At 40.4% G+C, this 18,326-nt stretch overlaps 1 protein-coding gene and 1 long non-coding RNA gene across 2 annotated transcripts in view; both read left to right on the top strand.

Annotated features, from left to right (window-relative positions):
- The window catches only part of LOC117945718, a 22,294-nt gene extending 12,876 nt beyond the window's left edge, over positions 1-9,418 (top strand). Inside the window, exon 3 of the long non-coding RNA XR_004656874.1 lies at positions 9,296-9,418. This is a non-coding gene — a long non-coding RNA (uncharacterized LOC117945718). The remainder of the gene's footprint in view (positions 1-9,295) is intronic.
- Positions 1-18,326, top strand: part of LOC117945645 (protein kinase C-binding protein NELL1-like) — a 248,258-nt gene that overhangs the window by 141,151 nt on the left and 88,781 nt on the right. The window lies entirely within an intron of this gene.

Below are 18,326 nucleotides of genomic sequence, written 5' to 3'. Positions count from 1 at the left end.
CTCCGCACGTCATATTTGTACGCTCAGATGCATAATTACCTATTGACACAAAGTAATCCCTATTCTTTAGGTAGGATTTAAACCAGTTTAGTACTAAGCCAGAAAGTCCTACCCAGTTTTCCAATCTGTCTAGTAATATGTCATGGTCGACCGTGTCAAATGCAGCACTGAGATCAAGTAATACTAAGATTGAAATTTTTCCATTATCTGTGTTAAGGTGGATGTCATTAAAGACTTTGACAAGAGCCGTTTCAGTGCTGTGGTGTGGTCGGAAACCCGACTGAAAGGTATCAAAACTGTTGCTTAGTGACAAGAAATGGTTGAGTTGTTGAAAGACTACTTTTTCAATGATTTTACTTAAAAACGGAAGGTTTGATATTGGCCTATAGTTGCTCATTAGTGACTTGTCTAGGTTGTTCTTTTTTAAAAGTGGCTTGATTACTGCAGTTTTCAGGGCCTGTGGAAAGATGCCTGAAAGAAGAGATGTGTTCACAATCTGTAGAAGATCAGAAGTCAAACAATTGGAAACATTTTTGAAAAGTCCCGTTGGTAGAATATCAAGGCAACAAGTTGAGGTTTTCAGATGTTGAATAATGTCCTCCAGGTTTGTATGGTTGATCGTGTGAAATTCTGTCATATTGGAACTAGTTTTGCTTGAACACTGTGACAACACATATCCTGAACTTGATATGGAGGCACTGACTGTTTGTCTAATCTTCTGAATTTTGTCTTTGAAGAAGGAGGCAAAGTCATTGCAGGCCTTGGTAGATAAAAGTTCAGATGCTACTGGTACTGGAGGGTTTGTTAATCTATCAACAGTAGCAAACAAAGCACGTGAATTATTATTGTTTCTAGAGATAATATCAGAGAAGAAGGACCTTCTTGCATTCCTCAGTTCCAAATTATAAATGCGGAGTCTCTCTTTATAGGTGTTATAATGGACCAGGAGATTTGTTTTTCCTTTTTTTTTCCTTTTTTCTTTTTGAAAAGAAATGGTAACTAAGTGGTATCGGGGGTTACTTTAAGGAGAAACGGAACGTTAGGATACTATTTTATGATACATTCTGAAATTGTTTATTTTAAAAGTGTCTTAAGGGTTTAACTTAGATGTAAGAACATTGCGTCTACATGGTTTACTCGGGTCAAAATTTATGAAAGCACAGTTTTCATGAATTGGTTCACCTCTACTGTTTTCCTTTTTGGATTTACTTTTTTGGGCATTAGTAACATGTACCTAGGTGAAACACACCTATGAATTAATGAAGACACTAAGTACAACCCTTTTGAACCACGGACCATTTTTTCTGCCGTCAAACTACCAAAAGTGGATTTGGGCACGCCCAAAACGCAGCTGCGCCATGTGCTTCACGCCATGTGCTTCACGCCATGCGCTTAGACCGTTAAAATAGGGCCCTGTATGTTAAAAAGGCAATTGAGTAAACATGTCTTTAGCCTAGATTTAAAACCCTAGGCTAGTCAATAAGTTAGCTTTGAGCTACATCTTAGCCCCATTTATTTAGCCTGAAGTTGTTAGCATTTTGCTAATCTGCACCATTGAAAGTCATGCTAAAGTAGATCCTATTCCACCGTAGATGAACCAATAACCAACTGGAGTTTTGTGATACTAAAGAAAAAGCCCAAATGTGATGATTGTCATTTAGGAGCAAAATTTTCCAATGGATGTATGGGTGTTTCACGTTCATCTAATCGGATTCTAGCAGCTTGTGTTTGACAGCTCAGCTCTTTAGATGGATTGATTCTGGCCCTGTCAGGAAGGGGTGAAATCTTTGGTGCAAAATGCATCAATAGTGTGCTTGCTTTTTGCATGGCTTTCCTCCAGCTTCCATCTAGTTTTGGAATTCTTATACAGAGGGGAGTATAAGGAGATGAAACCTGATTTAAAGGATACTATGGTGACTGGTGAGAAACGGAGAAATGCTTTTAGAGCGAGAGATTGATGAGATCACGTACAGCGAAGCGAGAAATGGAGTGAGAGTCGTGGGCTTTAAAAGTAGCAGCATGCATTAAATTCAGTCAGCGGGAGGCTGTTGTCGGGTGTTTCATCTGGAAACAACGAAGCTGGTCTAAATGAGGCTGTTGGCTGGGGGGGCGAACCTCCTGTGATCAATAATGTGTCTGGTTGGTCTAGGCCTTACAGGGGAGAGATTTAAAGAGAAAGGAGTGTTCCCCTCCACTGGGAGGTGTTTAATCCTCTGAGATGTAGCATCAAAGTCCAAAAGACCGTTCTATTAAGGTACAAGACACGCTCACAAAATGTGGAGTCCTAACATGTTTCAGGGAAAGACCTGAAAGACAGCGGGATTAGGGCTAAGGGTACTGATTGGACAGGATGTTCTTTATTCTTACCCTTTGCTTTAATGTTGTCCTTTAGGAGTGCACAAAGTAGACTGCGCAAGCATGGTTTTATTTTTTTTATATTATTATGGAATTCCTCACTAAAAAGACACTTTGTATGATCAAAGCTCCGCTAATCAGTATTCTTTCCCATTAACGCTGAATTTAATGAATAGGTGTAATGTGAAAAAGGGTCGTTCGTGAACTCTCCTAAGTCTCAATCAAATCATCGACATTTTTAATTGTAGCAGGCAGCTTTTCTCAGCCAACAAAATGTGCTAAACCCATAGTAAGCAAACAGTAGTCAAAGTCAGCAACCACCTGGTGAAGTGAGTAGAATATCAACTAAAGAGCCATATTATTTGAGTGAGAACTCAAGTAACTAATGTTAGGGAAATCTGTGTATGTTCTGTTACGCGTTTCAGGATTTAAAAAATAAATAAATATCGCAATATTGGATTTTTCAAATATTTATATGAGAATCCTTTATTGGTCGGGCTCTAGAATCTATGCCAATGGAAAGTAAATTAGGATCCCAAAGTTTGCATAGGAAGGATGTAGGGTTGATGGGTGGGTCAAACAAACATGGGACTATCACCAAGGAGGCCGCTGTTTGACTTTTTTAACTTATGTACATAGGTTAATTTACATGTCATACTTAATTTACGTCACACACTGAACTTACGGTAACTTGCATTAACAGGGTTGGTAGTAGCTCAGTCTGTAGACAGTTGGGTTGGGAACTGGAGGTCTGTTGGTTTAAGTCCCCACACGGACCAAAGGCTAATGGTGGACTGGGCACTGCCAAGGAAATCTTGAGCAAGGTACCAAACCCCCTAAACTGCTCTGGGCGCCTGTCCATCGACAGCTGCAGCCCCCTAACTCTGATAACTCTGTATTAGTGCATCTATAGGTACTTAGCATGTGTGTGTAATTCAGGACTTAGAGAAAAGCACTCGGCTGCTCAAACTGGTTTTACACACACCGAGATGGAGAAAAGGGAATGGGAAGCTAAGTTTTAGTCTCGTCCTCTGATGCTTCACCCATATTTCCTCCTCTCTCCAGGCATCAGAGGCTGACACTGTTTTTTTGCTTCAGGTGTTTTTCTTGTACAACACTCAAAGATAAAGTGTACATATTTTAGCAATCTTGTGTAGTCTCATAATATCTGACCCGGGGCTTTCTTTGTGGGAGCGCATTTTAGGACTCGCTGCAAAAGACCTGTGGCTGTGTTATTTTTCCTACATAAGGAGGAAGAGGGATTCAACTCAGGAATTGTACTGGTTATTTTGTCCTCTCTTTTTTGTCTACAGCTCTTATTCTGCTCCAATCTGGTGGTCCAATTTTTCCTGAATCTACCACAGTCGTTGTCCCCCCCCCCCCCCCCCCCCCCCCCCCCCCCCCCCCATACACACACACACTCACACACACACACACAGCTCCTCAGTGGCTTTGTAAGATATTTATGAGAGTTTTTATAGTTTTCTTCCACTCTCTATCATCCGAGGTGAATGCTGTCATGTCGGATTACTCCAAGAGCCATGCCTCCTCTCTCCTGCTATTCACTGAAGGCACACTGGCACGCTTCTTTTTAGACCCACGTAGGGCTCGTTTGAATTATTAATCGGATGCATGTTATTAACCAGCTCGCACAGCCTCCACAGACGAGGCTTGACATGGAATGGAAGCGGCAAGGCTCTGTGTCTCAGCAGATAAAGCTCAAACCCTCTGCTGCACTGCGAAAAAGAAATACATCAATTCAGTCATTAAAACAACTTGTTAGAAATGCAGCTTAAAACAACATCACTGTGTACAGTATTACCCATATAAACACATTGTGTCAAAGATAATAGCATTCATCAAAGAAGAGCATTAGGTTTATGTGGGGATAATGACCACTGACAGTATAATTAATTATAGAAGCGTGTGGATAGTGGTGGTAAATGTGGATACAGTACAACAGAACTGAGGCCATATAGAATTGAGACTCTCAGCGCTAACCATAGCAACTTGTGAAGCTATTAGTAAGAGTAGAAGAAAAATGTTTTTTACCAAAGTGACTTACAAATGACGTTTAATCCAAGCCACAGTAGGATAAACCTTAGCATCTATGCTTTTACTGTATCAGAGCTGGAAATAAAGCTGTTAAACAAGCTAGGAGCAGATTTAAAGATTAGCGAGGCCAGACACCACTCACATTTCCACCAAAATACACAAATATTGATGTCTTGATGCTTAGGAAGGTGCACATAGTGAAACACTAAGGACACCACACTGGACTATATAGTCTAGGATTAGAGTCACATCAGCATAGGAAACTCCCGAAGTACAGAATTTTTTTGTACCAAAACAAAAAGTTACATCCATTAAAAACAGTATTAACTTTGCAATAGACAAATTAAGGGCAACATGGCGTGTAAACCATGCAGATAAATCTGTAGGAGCGGGAAGAAAGAATTTAACAAGAATGGTGTGAACTTAAAGTAAACCGTGGCTCTGAATTTAAACCGAATGTATTTAAAAAAGAAGAAAAGAGTCACTTTTTAGTCTTTGATTAGAAGTAGATTATATAAACTCACAGATCTTCCCACACAAGTGAATGTGAACCACCATTCTGTTCAAAATAAAACAACACTAGATTCCTACGGACTTTGTGGAAAGTGTGTTAGCTGATGTTAACACTGTCGCAGTGTTCATTAAAGCAACTGCTCATGTGCACAACTACATGCAGTGAGCCTGCTGCTTCTCCCCTGTTCCTATGACACACACACACACACACACACACACACACACACACACACACACACACACACACACACACACACAAGCTCTGGTGCAGATAGAAAATGGGTTTTGCCAGTGACAATAAGAGATGAATGGAGAAGTGCTCAGAGTAAATGAGGTGATTTCCATGATGAAATAGAGCGATAAAAAGCCAAAGGAGAGATCGCTTTTCCTCTCCGCCTCTCCTCCACTTTGTTGGCCGCCATTCATCATGAGATCGTAGTGATGGAGAACGAACACACACACTCACACACACACACTCGCACTGTTCAACTGAAATCATCCAGAGAAAAGCAGGTTGAAGTTCTGAGCTCTGTCCGCCTGATACTGTATCCCACCCGTAGGTGACATTGAAGCAAACAGGGTGATGTCACTCTGGAGTGCCGAGCCGCAACCCAGCGTGTCGGCCTGCATGGACTAGAGCTGGCTCAGATCTCTTGAGGATTGAAATACGCCACCAAGGAATTATTCAGTGGGCAAAGGCAGAAGCAAGGGCAAAGCCGAGATCACTGATGTAAATTTACAGTACCTGTATAAAAGTCATCTTTGCCCTGCAAGGTGAGAGGCTTAGGGACTTCAGTGTCAGTGGGTTGGACATTTGTCCAAGATATCTCAATGACTACTGGTCAGGTAACCATGAAGTCAGGTGTGTATATTCTTTGTCCAATGATAATTTACAACATTTACATTAGGGCTGCACGATTATGTCCAAAATGATAATCCTGATTATTTTGATCAATGTTGTGATCACGATTATTCTCACGATTATTGGTTGATTTTAACCAAAACCAATTTTATTGTCACATAGGCTCAGAGAGATCGCTGACTCATTATGAACGGGTCCAGCACGGGTCAAACGGCGGATACACCTGTTGTGTGTATGAAATGTCTGTTTCATCACTGCTCTGCATTTTTATGAACTATGATATTCTGGCCATGGGTCACATCTCTGGCCCAGGTCCAGGTCCTGGCCCAGGTCCAGCAGCTCCGTCTCACACGCTATTACTCTACCAACTGAAGTTAGTTGCATTCAATAACTTCTTCTGTGTTCTTTGCCGTGGCGGCCGCGATAGCAGAGTTACCCGCGGAAACACTGGTACAAATACAGGTTTGCCCCTCATACTTAACAATATACAGCTGTGTTAATAACAATTAAAACTGTAGACAAATGTCAGAAGTGTGGACCGGTGCTGTGTGACCGGGCTGCGTGGAGGAAGAGGAGAGAACCATACACAGGCATGGCTCTACAGAAGAAATGGGTCATGTAATGCAAAATTAAACCATATTCACATACCAACATTGCAGCGGATGCGAGGACATTATGTGCACCGGTGCAACCTAGAGGAAAAATATTACTCGCGCCCTAGAGCCTGTGAGCTAACAGAAGCTATCAGAAGCTAACTAGCACGGCCACCAACTAGCACTGCGGTGGCATGCCCACTGCTGTTGTCTGAATAACAACACAGACGGGACAAAATGTTGTGTTTACTTGTAAACTGGTAAACCTTGAGACCGACGTATAAACGACTGCTATCTGTTATATTTTTCTCTCGTTACTCTGTCCTCTGTGACTGTCTCCATCTAGTAACTAAGCTGCGCGATGCAGGGAACTACTGACTGGCTCATGAGCAGACAGGGGTTTACGCAGCGGTAGATGCCCTATGCAAAAAAAACGGGAGCGTTCTTTGAAATTACGCATTTAAAAATAAAATCGATCACGCACATTTGATCGTGGGAAGTCAAAATCGTGATTAAAATTTGAATAATTGTGCAGCTCTAATTTACATGCTGTATCACAAAAACAAATACCAAAGTGCTGAGTACATTTGCAGTTGGGAGACGTCAGCGTATAAATGGCTTGTGCACGGTGATGTCTTGGTGTTTTATTCAGTTTGGCAAATCTCTACAAAGCTAGCGCTAGCTTAGGTTGACTGGCTGACTTAAAAGGGAGGGATTTTCTTTTTTTTTACTTTCAGTGTATTTTTTTTTTATTTAACCTTTATTTATCCAGGTAAACTGTTTGAGAACCACTTCTCATTTACAAACATGACCTGGCCAAGAGGCTGTATATGAATACAGTTTGATTATAATTTTTTTGAATAGTAACCGTTAAACCAGTAAAATCACAATATTACACTCGAGAGTTTGGTTTAACTTCATGTGATTGGCTCTTCAGTTGTGCCAATAATGACTTTAAATCAAACCCTCCAATGTAATATTGCTTAATTGAAGCATATTCAAACTCTCCAGGAAGAATTTAGTTGAATTGAGTGTTTCCATGATCTGTTCTGTATGGCCAAAACAACATAATCATTCTTATGTTGTTGATTATGTACACAACTTTTGTATTGCAGATTCTGAACATTGCTGGGCTTTAAAATGTTTAGTTTTCACACAGTTTAATTGTGAGTGCATTACTTATGTCCGGATCCACGTGTGCCAGTTAATGCAGCTGTTAAGCCCAGTTGCCCGGAAACCAAATTGGCACCCAGATAAATGTATGCGGGAAACACAGAGAACAATACACAGCCAGGTGGACAAATGTGATTACAACTGAAGGGACCAAGACCTCCAATACGGGCCGCAAAATAACTAGTACATGAGTGCCGCTCTTCCACTACCCTCCCAGGAAAAACATATTGTTAGCATTAACTGTTCTGTAAGGCATTTATCCCCTGCTGTCTTGCAAACAAGTCATGAATACCTAATGAGTTGGATTTAGATTACCCTCCGATTGCACTTGGACAAACTGGAATCCATATCAGACGTCATTTGGTGAACTTTGATTTGGTTTCTTGGTCTGTGTTTGAGTTTTGAAAAAACGAAACATATTTTGAAGTATAGCCTACCATACCTGTGTCAGGACTTAAATTCCAGTGTGAAATAGAGCTGGGCAATATGTATAAAATCAAATATCACAATTTGACCAAATGCATCTATCGTTATTACAGCGATATTGTCTTGTTGACTATTGTTGCTTTCACAAAATATTCATACAATGAGAGTTTAGATAAATAATCATCAGTAATGTAGATATAACGACTATGTGGGTAAAAGCAAACAATAGGACAACAGTCTGGTAAGTTCAGAAAAAATCACTTTACTGTAATGTGGCCTTTAAAACCAGGAAAAGACATCACTAACTGTATGTTGATCACGATATTATGATATCCAAAATTTGAGACAATATCTAGCTTCATATATTGATGTTGATATAATATCGCTACACTGCCCAGCCCTAGTGTGAAAGCACTTTCAGTATAACTTTTCCTAACCACCAAAGCGGTCTCATCTTTTCATTATTTTTGGGGCATATTTAGTCCTTTATTTCTGACAGGACAGCTTTGACTTGAACGGGGAGAGAGGGGGGGAATGACATGCAGCAGAGGATAACAGGTTGGGTCCCAACCCGCGGTTGTTGCATCAAAGACTGAGTCCCTGTATATGGGAGCTCGCTCTAACAAGTGAGTTACCCAGGTGCCCAACTCTTTTATAATTATTAGCCCTAACGGAGCTCTATGCAGTATAAACTATACACGGTGGAGTCCAATGTCTAGTGTCATTTGAGGAAAGTTTGATGGATGTGGTGGATGTACCCTTGTAGCAGTTGTTGAAGCAGAAGAATGGTAGAGTGTGTGAAGAAACTCATTGCTTGAAGGGATAACGAAGGCTTTAGTAATTTAGACTGCAAGTCTTTATTCTGACAGAAACACTGGCTGTGATTAGGAGCATGTGGAAGGTTGGTGGGGATGGATGTCAACATGCTGTCCCGCTCTTTCTCTGATCAAGGACAATGTGGGGAAGAGATACCGGTGTCATGTAGAAGTTTGTTATTTAACAGCTTATGTTTTACCTGCAGGTTATTTGTCCCAAAGGGATCATGAATTTTTAACAGCGGAGTAATGTGATTCCCTTTTCTCCAGCTGTGCTGCGTGTCGATAAACGTCATGTTCAGCCTACAAAGTTACCCCTCTCCTTCAGGAGTGTGGCTGAAGACATTAGATCAATCTCCATAGAAATTTATTGAAATGAGAATGTCTGGGTTCATTTCCAGATGTGAGAAAACCTCAAATCTGCCAAAAGAAGGATTGGGTATTCTATGTAACTATGCAATACAGTGCTGTTGTTTTGGCAATGAATAGCCAAATAGGTTTAGCAGTAGGGCTGCAGGATATGAGGAAATTATCTAATTGCGATTACTTTGACTTTGCATTTGCTATATGATTCACGATATTGAAGAGAATGGTCATTTTTGTATCATTATTCTCATTTTCATTGACAAATATTAAAATATAAAAAAATGACCATCATATATAGTTTGATTTCTACGAGGATCTGTACAAATTAAAGATATTTCTTCAGTCTGTAGGATACAATTTGTAGGCCGGGATGTCTCTGCAGCACCACAATACACCACAAATAATGGTTTGGAACATGTTTTGCCTCTAACAAAAAACTGGGCCCCACTTGCAATATTGTACTGTATTTGGAGTTGATATTTGTATCCAACTTTTTGAGAGTCATAGCTGCTTTACTGAATATATTTTTTAAATTTCTTAAAATCAAGAAGCATTAGTTTGACATCAAGTTCTGTAGGTGAGAATCATTTATCTTGAAGAATGGTAAAGCTCACTTATTTATTTTTTTAAGAGTATAATTTGGTCATTTTTGGCCTTTAATGTTGACAATTCAATTAAATTAAATTTTTAATTCAATTTTATTTATAGTATCAATTCATGACAAGAGTTATCTCAAGACACTTTACAGATAGAGCAGGTCTAGACCACACTCCAGAATTTACAAGGACCCAACAGTTCTAGTCGTTTCCTCCACAGCAAGCAACAATGCGACAGTGGCGAGGAAAAACTCGGACAGACCCGGGCTCTTGGTAGGCGGTGTCTGACGACCGGTTGGGGTTAGGAGGAAGAGTGGCAATAACAGTCCCAAAAAAAGTTAGTTTGTATTAGTTCTTTGTAGTAGATTGTGGCATAGCAGGGCACTCCAGGATGTAGCTGGGCACCGCAGAGCGTAGCAGGATGTAACACGGCATCGCAGGATGACATGCAGCAAAGGGGAGCAGGTCGGAGTCGAACCCGCTGCATTGAGGAGAACTCAACTATCTGGGCGTCCAACCTCACTTTTTTTTTTTTTAATAGATGGATGACCAAAACCATCAAGGAGCTTTGCGTTACAGAAGCTGGTCGTGCAATGGCCAGCCCAAGACTCTTGCTCAGAGTTAATCAAATACATAATCATTTAATATTTATACTTGTTATTGATCCCCATTGGGGAATTTACAATCCTGTCCTTTGTGTAATTTAGAGCTAAAATACATGTTAATAGTAGAATTAAGTTCTCAGCAACTCACCGTTAATCTACCATCGTACTACAGTAGTACGATGGTACTTTAGTTAATCACGGCATCTTGAGGGGTAAAAACTACTAGAAAGTCAATTCTGCTGCTGCTTGGTTTCCTCAGTGGTCTCTCTCTCTCTCTCTCTCTCTCTTTCTCAGTCTCTCTCTCTCTCTCCCTTCCCCCTGCTGTCCATCCATACAATGACATAACTCCCTTTCCTTTATATTGAAAGAGAATTGCCAGCTCCTATCATTAATCTCTGTCTGCCCCCCTGAGCTTGCTGACCTTGTGGAAAGGTCTCTCTCTCTCTTTCACTCTCTCTCTCACTCTCACTCACACACACACACACATCTATTTTATACACTTCCCCACCACTCTGTCCGACCCAGGCAGAGTCCTACAGTGTACAACTTGTGGAACATGAAAAAAAGATGAGCGAAATGGCTGACCTGGTGCTCGGCTGAGTGCACCCTCCCGGTATCGCCCTGCCCAGAGACTACCCCTCCCATAGGGGGGGGACAAGAGTTCACTGCTGGGGCTGAGGACAGAGGACAGGAAAGGTCTAGAGCAGCTAAAACAACACAGCTTACAGCCAAGCAGTCGGAGAAACAAGCAAAACATAAGCAGGTAGAACACTGAATAATACATGTCACAATATTCTAAAAACAATGTATACTATTTTATAACATAAGCATTGTATCTTAATCTCTCAAACCCCGATTCTCCCCTTTTATTCATTCATTTTAAGTGCTTTCTAAAGGGGGACAGGTTTTTAAGTTTTTGCTTTGGGTTCAGCATATGTTTAAATATGTCTTCCTATTAACCAACACACATTTGAAAATACCCCCAAATTGTCATTTTCATCCAGAGTATAATTAAAATATGTCATACATTTCATATGCCTGATACTTATCAGGATTTTTGAAGAATCTGCTTCTATTGTACAGAAAAGGGGGGGCCCTTGCCAAAAGAGATCCCACAATGAAAATGGACCTATCAAGGTTTATGTGTCTTTGTCAATATGCTAGAGTTGTAGTGACTGTAATAACCCATAAAGATGCAGATACTAGGGGTGTGCAAAAAAAACGATTCATATTAGAATCACAATTCAAGCTCTACTGATTCAAAATCGATTCATAGAAGTCCAAAAATCGATTTGTATTTTTAATTTTTTAATTGTAAGTCTACTGCAATGACATGATAGATACTTTATTGATCCCCCAAGGGGAAATTCAAGGTCCCAGTTGCTTACAGACATCACACACAACATACACATACATCATAATAGAATGTTATTACAACAAATAAGATGAATAATATGTAAACATACGAAAAGTAACTACATCTACATACTGTGGATCTTTTTTTTTTTAATCGAGAATTGTTTTTGAATTGAAAATCGATATTGAATCGAGATTTTCTGAATCGTACACCCCTAGAAGATAAAGCTCTTTTTTTAATCACATGTAGTTTTTTAACTACGCAACAATGTTGATACATGACTCATGTAACAACGTTGTTACATGTGCAGTAAACAAAGTGCCATCAACCACCATTACTTACTCACTTAAAGTTCTAAAGATCGGACCTGCTTATTCGGGCTCTCTGATTGGTTACACAGTAATTCTGACTGTATTAAGGGAAGTGATGCGGTAGGGACCACAGCAACGCGCCGTGGGGTGTTATGAATCCCCAATTTTTTTCTTAAGGATGTCGACAGTATTTGTGTAATTACTCTCACTGCCATAGGTGGAGACAAAAGCTCCGCACTCCATTTTTGTGTTTTAGTTAAAATAGAGCCCATACTTGATTGATAATTTAGTTCTGTTTCACTACTATAGCAATATAATCTTCTAAAAAGTGTTGTTACATGAAGCGCACAGAGTTCACCCAGGAGGGAGATGGTTGGACAATGCTGAGCTAGCATGAAAGACTAATTCGGTGGTCAGATCCAGAGAACATGGATCATTTTGTCTTTTGCATACGGGGACAATGAGTTTAACATTTATTATAAGGCCTGGACATTTAACATGATAGAGACGTACTGTGGAAGTTTATACTGAGACGTTTAACTCAGCCGTAGCTAAAGACAGCCCAAGGTTACACAAATGAAAAGGCATTCAGTGTGTCACCTCTCACGGTGGAGGAACAATTGCCACATTGTTTGTGTCCGCAAAATGTCATCTTCTTCTCAGAGTCTGTCCTCGTTTCACAAAATCTAGTGAGACAGTTTTCTACCTGCCATGGCAGAAACCTACTGTTTCCCCTCACACACAGTAAATGATTGCCGACTACATAAATGATGTCACTGCAGATTGGGAGCAAATTTGTTTCCAGACACAGATGCAGCCCGTCTCCATCCCGCTGTCGCTGCCATTTAATTGCACTTGATATTTAAGCGCTGGAGCAAATCACATTACAAGTGGCTCTTCCTCCTGTTTGTGCTGGCAGCGTATTCCATGTTATGCTCCTCATTTCCCTAGTTGTCCTTCAGACTGCGTTGAATGTCAGCTGCTCGGGGCATCGGGATTCGGTATCAATTATAAGAGTCTAGGCGGCTACAGTGAATCAGGAGTTGATAGCATCAGTGCTGGAGGGGAGGGACGGAGGGCGAGCTAGATAGAGCCACAACCAGTAGAAGGACACAAGTACAGTACCTGAGCAAAGGCAGACTGCAAGTCACCTCAGGATAAACTAGAGATATTGAAGCTTTAGAGAGAAGAGTTAATGAAAAAGTTCCCACAGAAGGTAGAAAGGGTTGGTACTGTTATGTTATACTGAAATGTTGCACAGTTGCTATTCCTTTCTAGCAGACATATTCCGATTATGATTTCTTAAAAGGACCATAAAATTTTTTGGCTTATTATAACATCCTGTGATGCCCACATGACATTACTGCTTTTCAAAAACACACAATGTTTTTAGATGACCTCCGGGCCTTTCAGGACTGCTAATTTCAGAGGCTGATCAATCACAGTAAACGTTTAATTGCATGCATTTTGTCGTCAGAGTAAAGTGAAGAACGCTTTCTAGGAAGGCTTTGACATTTGACATGTTTTTGCAGAAATCCCTTGGTTTCACACACAGTGTTGGAGAGTCAGAGAGGAAAAACAAACATGAATGTTTTTGGTAACTATAAGAGTTTGGAGATGCACAAAATGTTCCTTTTTCCAGCATTCCTCTCTAGAATACAGTTGTAGCCACGATAGCTTCCTCCTCTCGTCAGTGCCAGAAGTCCATTGTCAGGGGGTTCAAAGAATATATGGTAATCAAAATCCACTAAACATCAAACAATAATCCGACAAGAGACAAAGAAAGAACACAGACTAAATACACAGGCTAATGAGAAAATAAGGAACAGGGGACGCAAGGGCTGGGAACAGGTGAAAGACGTCAGACAATCACCAGGGCTGGAAAACTAAAGGCTGGAAGTAAAACAAGACCAGACAAGGGGGAAAACAGAGACTTCAAAATAAAACAGGAAACAGAAACATACAACCATGACATTCATTTGATGTGCATTGTGTTGGTCAGCGTGTTTGGGGTCAAGTTTAGAATAATGAAACCTGTCGGAATATATGCACTACTACAGCTCATGTGAAAAAATAAATAAAAGTCAACATGCTAAAGGGCCTAAATTGAGCAAAACAAGGACACACCAAGGCCCTGAGTAAAGCAATCTTTTATAATGACTTTACGTGTTATACATTATAACCAAGCAGGTTTTTGACCTCAATTAGAGAGGCAGAAATATGTGTAGGGGTTGGGAGAGAGAGAGGTCAAGGACAGGGACAAAATGAATGTAGTCTTTTCCTTGGGGGAAGCTATATCCTTGCAAGTAACCATGGCAATGGTGAAACCTTGGACTTGAGGAGTGGACTTGCTTGACAGTATCTCTGAAACCCTCGTATGCAGCAACTAAGGGGCAATGGATCCTGGCCCCAACATGGGGGCAGGCGACACCCCAGTTTGAATAGAGCTTTTAGAACGAATCAGGATAATCCGCATCAATGTGTGCCGTGGTATCCTTTTGCTTTATTACTTATGATAAATAGAGATCAAATGAAAGAAGCTGTTGGGGCTTTTGTGACTTCCTCTCAATCACAGAACACAACGCTCCCACCACTGCTAGAGAGAGCACCATTACTCTTTGGAAGATAATGACAGTGCTCTTCTTGCTGAAACTTTTCGTGTAAAAGTCATGCCTGCATAAGGTCATGCATTTGTTAATGTGCTGGATTACCTATCACTGTAAATTGACTGTAATACAGAGCTTTTTGATACTTTTTGTAGTCAGATTCAAACAACACACAGAGAAGAGGGGAAAATATCCCTTAAGCCATAGAGAAGGCAAATTATTTGTTATCTGAAGTTTCATATACCAAATAAAAATAAATCATGTTTTATTTAAGTTTCCCATTAAGTGGCCCATCGCACAGATATACATGACACCGCTAGCAGGACTACTGACAAGTAAGGAATTTGTTTGGACAATATGCTTGACAGGATGTCTGAAACCTTCTTATTAAAATCCAAAACCCGTGGGCACCCCCCAAACCATGTGAAACAATGTGCCCAAGGCATCCTGGATGCACAGGATACAGTTGAGTGGTGGAATACGGTGTCTTTCATTTTGTGTAATATGTGAGGATTGAAATACACGGTGTGCACAATTATTAGGCAAGTGAGTATTTTGACCTTATTAACATTTGCATCATGCATATTTTCCAATTCCAAGCTATATAAACGGAAATGCTAATTTGATTTAAACATTATAAGGTGATGTGTATTTTTTTAATGAGGGGGTGTGGCCTAAAGTGATCAAAACCCTATATCAAGGTGTGCACACATATGAGGCATCTTCTTTATGGGCAAAAATGGGCAAAAAAATGGATTTAACAGACTGAAAAGTTGTAAAATGCCTTTCAGAGGGATCCATCACTCTTGAAGTAGCAAAGATATTGAGGTGTAATTACCGAACAATCAAACATTGTGCGGCAAAAAGTCAACAGGGTTGCAAGAAACTTGCATAGAAAAAAAGACGCAGATTAACTGCTACCCATTAAACTCCTGTGGCGCCATAATCCAGAAATAGAACCTACCTGGAGTGTCCAGAAACACAAGGTGTTCAGTGCTCAGAGACATGGACCAGGTATGAAAGGCTGAAAGACGACCACCACTTAACGTGACTCATAAATTGAAACGTCAAGACTGGGCCAAGAAATACCTGAAGACAGATTTTTCAAAGGTTTCATGGACAGATGAAATGCCAGAAAGGGGGAGGCGGGGTTCTGGTATGGGCTGCTATTAAGGATGAGTAGTTGGACCTTTTTGGGTTGAAGACTGACTTAAAATCAACTCCCAAAACTACTGCCAGTTTTGAGAAGATACTTTCTTCAACGAGTGGTACAGAAAAAAATCTATATCCTTCAAGAAGGCCAAGATTTTTATGCAGGGAAATGCTCCATCACATGCATCCAAGTATTCGACTGCGTATTCAACAGCAGTAACGTTAATGTGTCCACATCCACCTCCGCTGAATGGACTATCCATCCTCATGTGCAAAGCTGAAGTGATGAGCAACTTTTTCTCTCCATAAACTCTTGGATGTAGGATGGAAGACAGTCGATGAGGATACCTACACAAGGATTATGGATTTCATTATATTTCATATCACACCCTATCTGTTCTCCTGTAACTTCCACTAGCAACCTGGGAAGAAATATTGGCACGTGGCCGCCGGTATTGCGGTAACCGTCCCAGCCCTAGATAGAATAAACTGCAGAGACCAAGACCCTGGGTCGCACACAGTCTTGTAACCCGTAGGATGTTCTCCTCTGTTGGCCTATTGGACATGTGAGCAGTAGGATTGAACCATGTGAAGATACTGTATACAGCACAGGGCAAATGTCCAGTAATACCGCTGGAAGTTAGAGAGAACAAATCCTTACAGAACTTATCAGCTTTCTTCTTCAGAGTTAGCGTTTGTTAAACGACAGTTGGATCACCCTCAGGATGAGCAGTTGTTACTTTTAACATCTTCAGGGAAAAAAAGACAAGACAGTTACTCCATGATGGCTCATAAGGGGACGCTCGTAAAATACAATAAATGTTTAAGTATGTGATGTTTCAAAAAGAAGAAGCAATGTATTCACTGCAGGGAATTCCGTGAATGAGGCAGAGCAAGGCAGTGTGTAAGACAAACAAGACATAGTACGTTTTACATTATATTGACATTTTACGGTATTTAAGAATACTAAGTATGTAATTATAGAAAAACTTTTAATGTAGAGACCAGTAAAATATGTTATGTCTGTGCTACAGTTAAATCCACAACTATGGTTAAGAGTTGATTCAGGTACATAAGGTTAGCTACAACATTAGTTAAACCAACATTGAAATCAAACTAACGTGTCTCCTCTTTATCTAAAGGCAGATGAAGTATTTACCTTAAGCAATATTTATTTGGATATTCTCCATAAGCTTTGTTTAATTTGTGGGTAAATGAAGCACAGTCTGGTTCCATGGTTGGAGCTTGTGTTTTTGCGTTTTGCTACATCTCCCCAGCATTTATTGCTATTCATGCATATTGTTAGTCTATCATCTGTGCAATGCTGGGAGAAACGTCGCCAATAAGCATGATCCAGGTAGTAATAACCTTTCCTCCAAAAGGCATTAGGAACAAACATATAAATGGATTTCAGGAGGGTTGAGTTTAGAAGCCAAAGTTTGCTTTTTATTTAGAAAAATGACAAGGGCACTTTACAAAACAAAATGCTTTTATTAAGGAACAATTAGAGAGATGTTTCTATTGTAAAAAATCTTTTAGAGACTTCACATATTAATGTGGGTCTTGATACATGCTGTCATTTAATACTGTGCAACATACAGTATGCTGGGTAATCAGCTTTAGTCTTAAAGTCCCTGCGTGTCTGAAACACTGAGCAGTTATGATGGACTCAGCACTTTGATTCAACTGTCTGCATCTGTTAAACAACATGTTCATTTGCACGAGTCACCAGTGGATTCAGATGCACCAACTTCCCAGGACTGATTCCGATCAGTCTTTCGCTCCGTCGCTTCGGAAGTGGGCTGTGTTGCATCTGGCAGACCAGATGACAGGTTTGGATGCTGTCAGGAACCGATTCGGCACCTCCTGCTTGGCTGATGTATTACCAAAGTTGGTTGTCAACGCCTTAAAAGAATAAAAAGGTGTAAATATGTGTTTGTTGCTGTTGTCACGGGGACACAACGTGGCCTTTTTATCAGATTGTCCAGATCATTGTTGCAGTTTGTTTTGTTGAGTTGTAGATTTCCAAATTAAAGTCCAACCCAGTGTTTTGACTAGAAAAAAAGGAATTAATATATGTTGGGGAATGGAAACAAAAGAAACTGTGACAAAAACTGTCAAGATGTTTATAGTGAGACCTGGGGCCTGTTGCACCAAACTAGGATAAGGGATTAAGCCGGGATATTCAAGTTATCCTGGCTAAATTTAGCTTTGACTCGGTTGCACGAAACCGGATTGAATGACCCAGCCAAGTAACCATGGAGATTTATTCTTTGCGGCTAGCCTGGTCCAGAGCAGGCTAACAGCCAGGCTAAGATTAATCCTGGAGTCTCATGTGTTAAATCAGCTGCCGTCTGATCTGAAATAAACGTGTTTAACAGTTATTCCGTTGTCTTCTGCATGGGTTCTGCTTTATTTTTATTAACATGCATTAGCCTACTTGTCACTATTGTTGTCGCGAGTTGGATTTAAACCCTACTACAGCTGTTTAGATGGTTAGAAATGGTTGCACTGGCACCCAGATGTGGAGTGGGACTTTTC

This window comes from Etheostoma cragini, chromosome 1 (assembly GCF_013103735.1).
Source record: "Etheostoma cragini isolate CJK2018 chromosome 1, CSU_Ecrag_1.0, whole genome shotgun sequence".
Lineage (NCBI taxonomy): Eukaryota > Metazoa > Chordata > Actinopteri > Perciformes > Percidae > Etheostoma > Etheostoma cragini.
The sequence above is the reverse complement of the archived record's forward strand: the minus strand, read 5'-3'. Positions and strand labels throughout refer to the sequence as shown.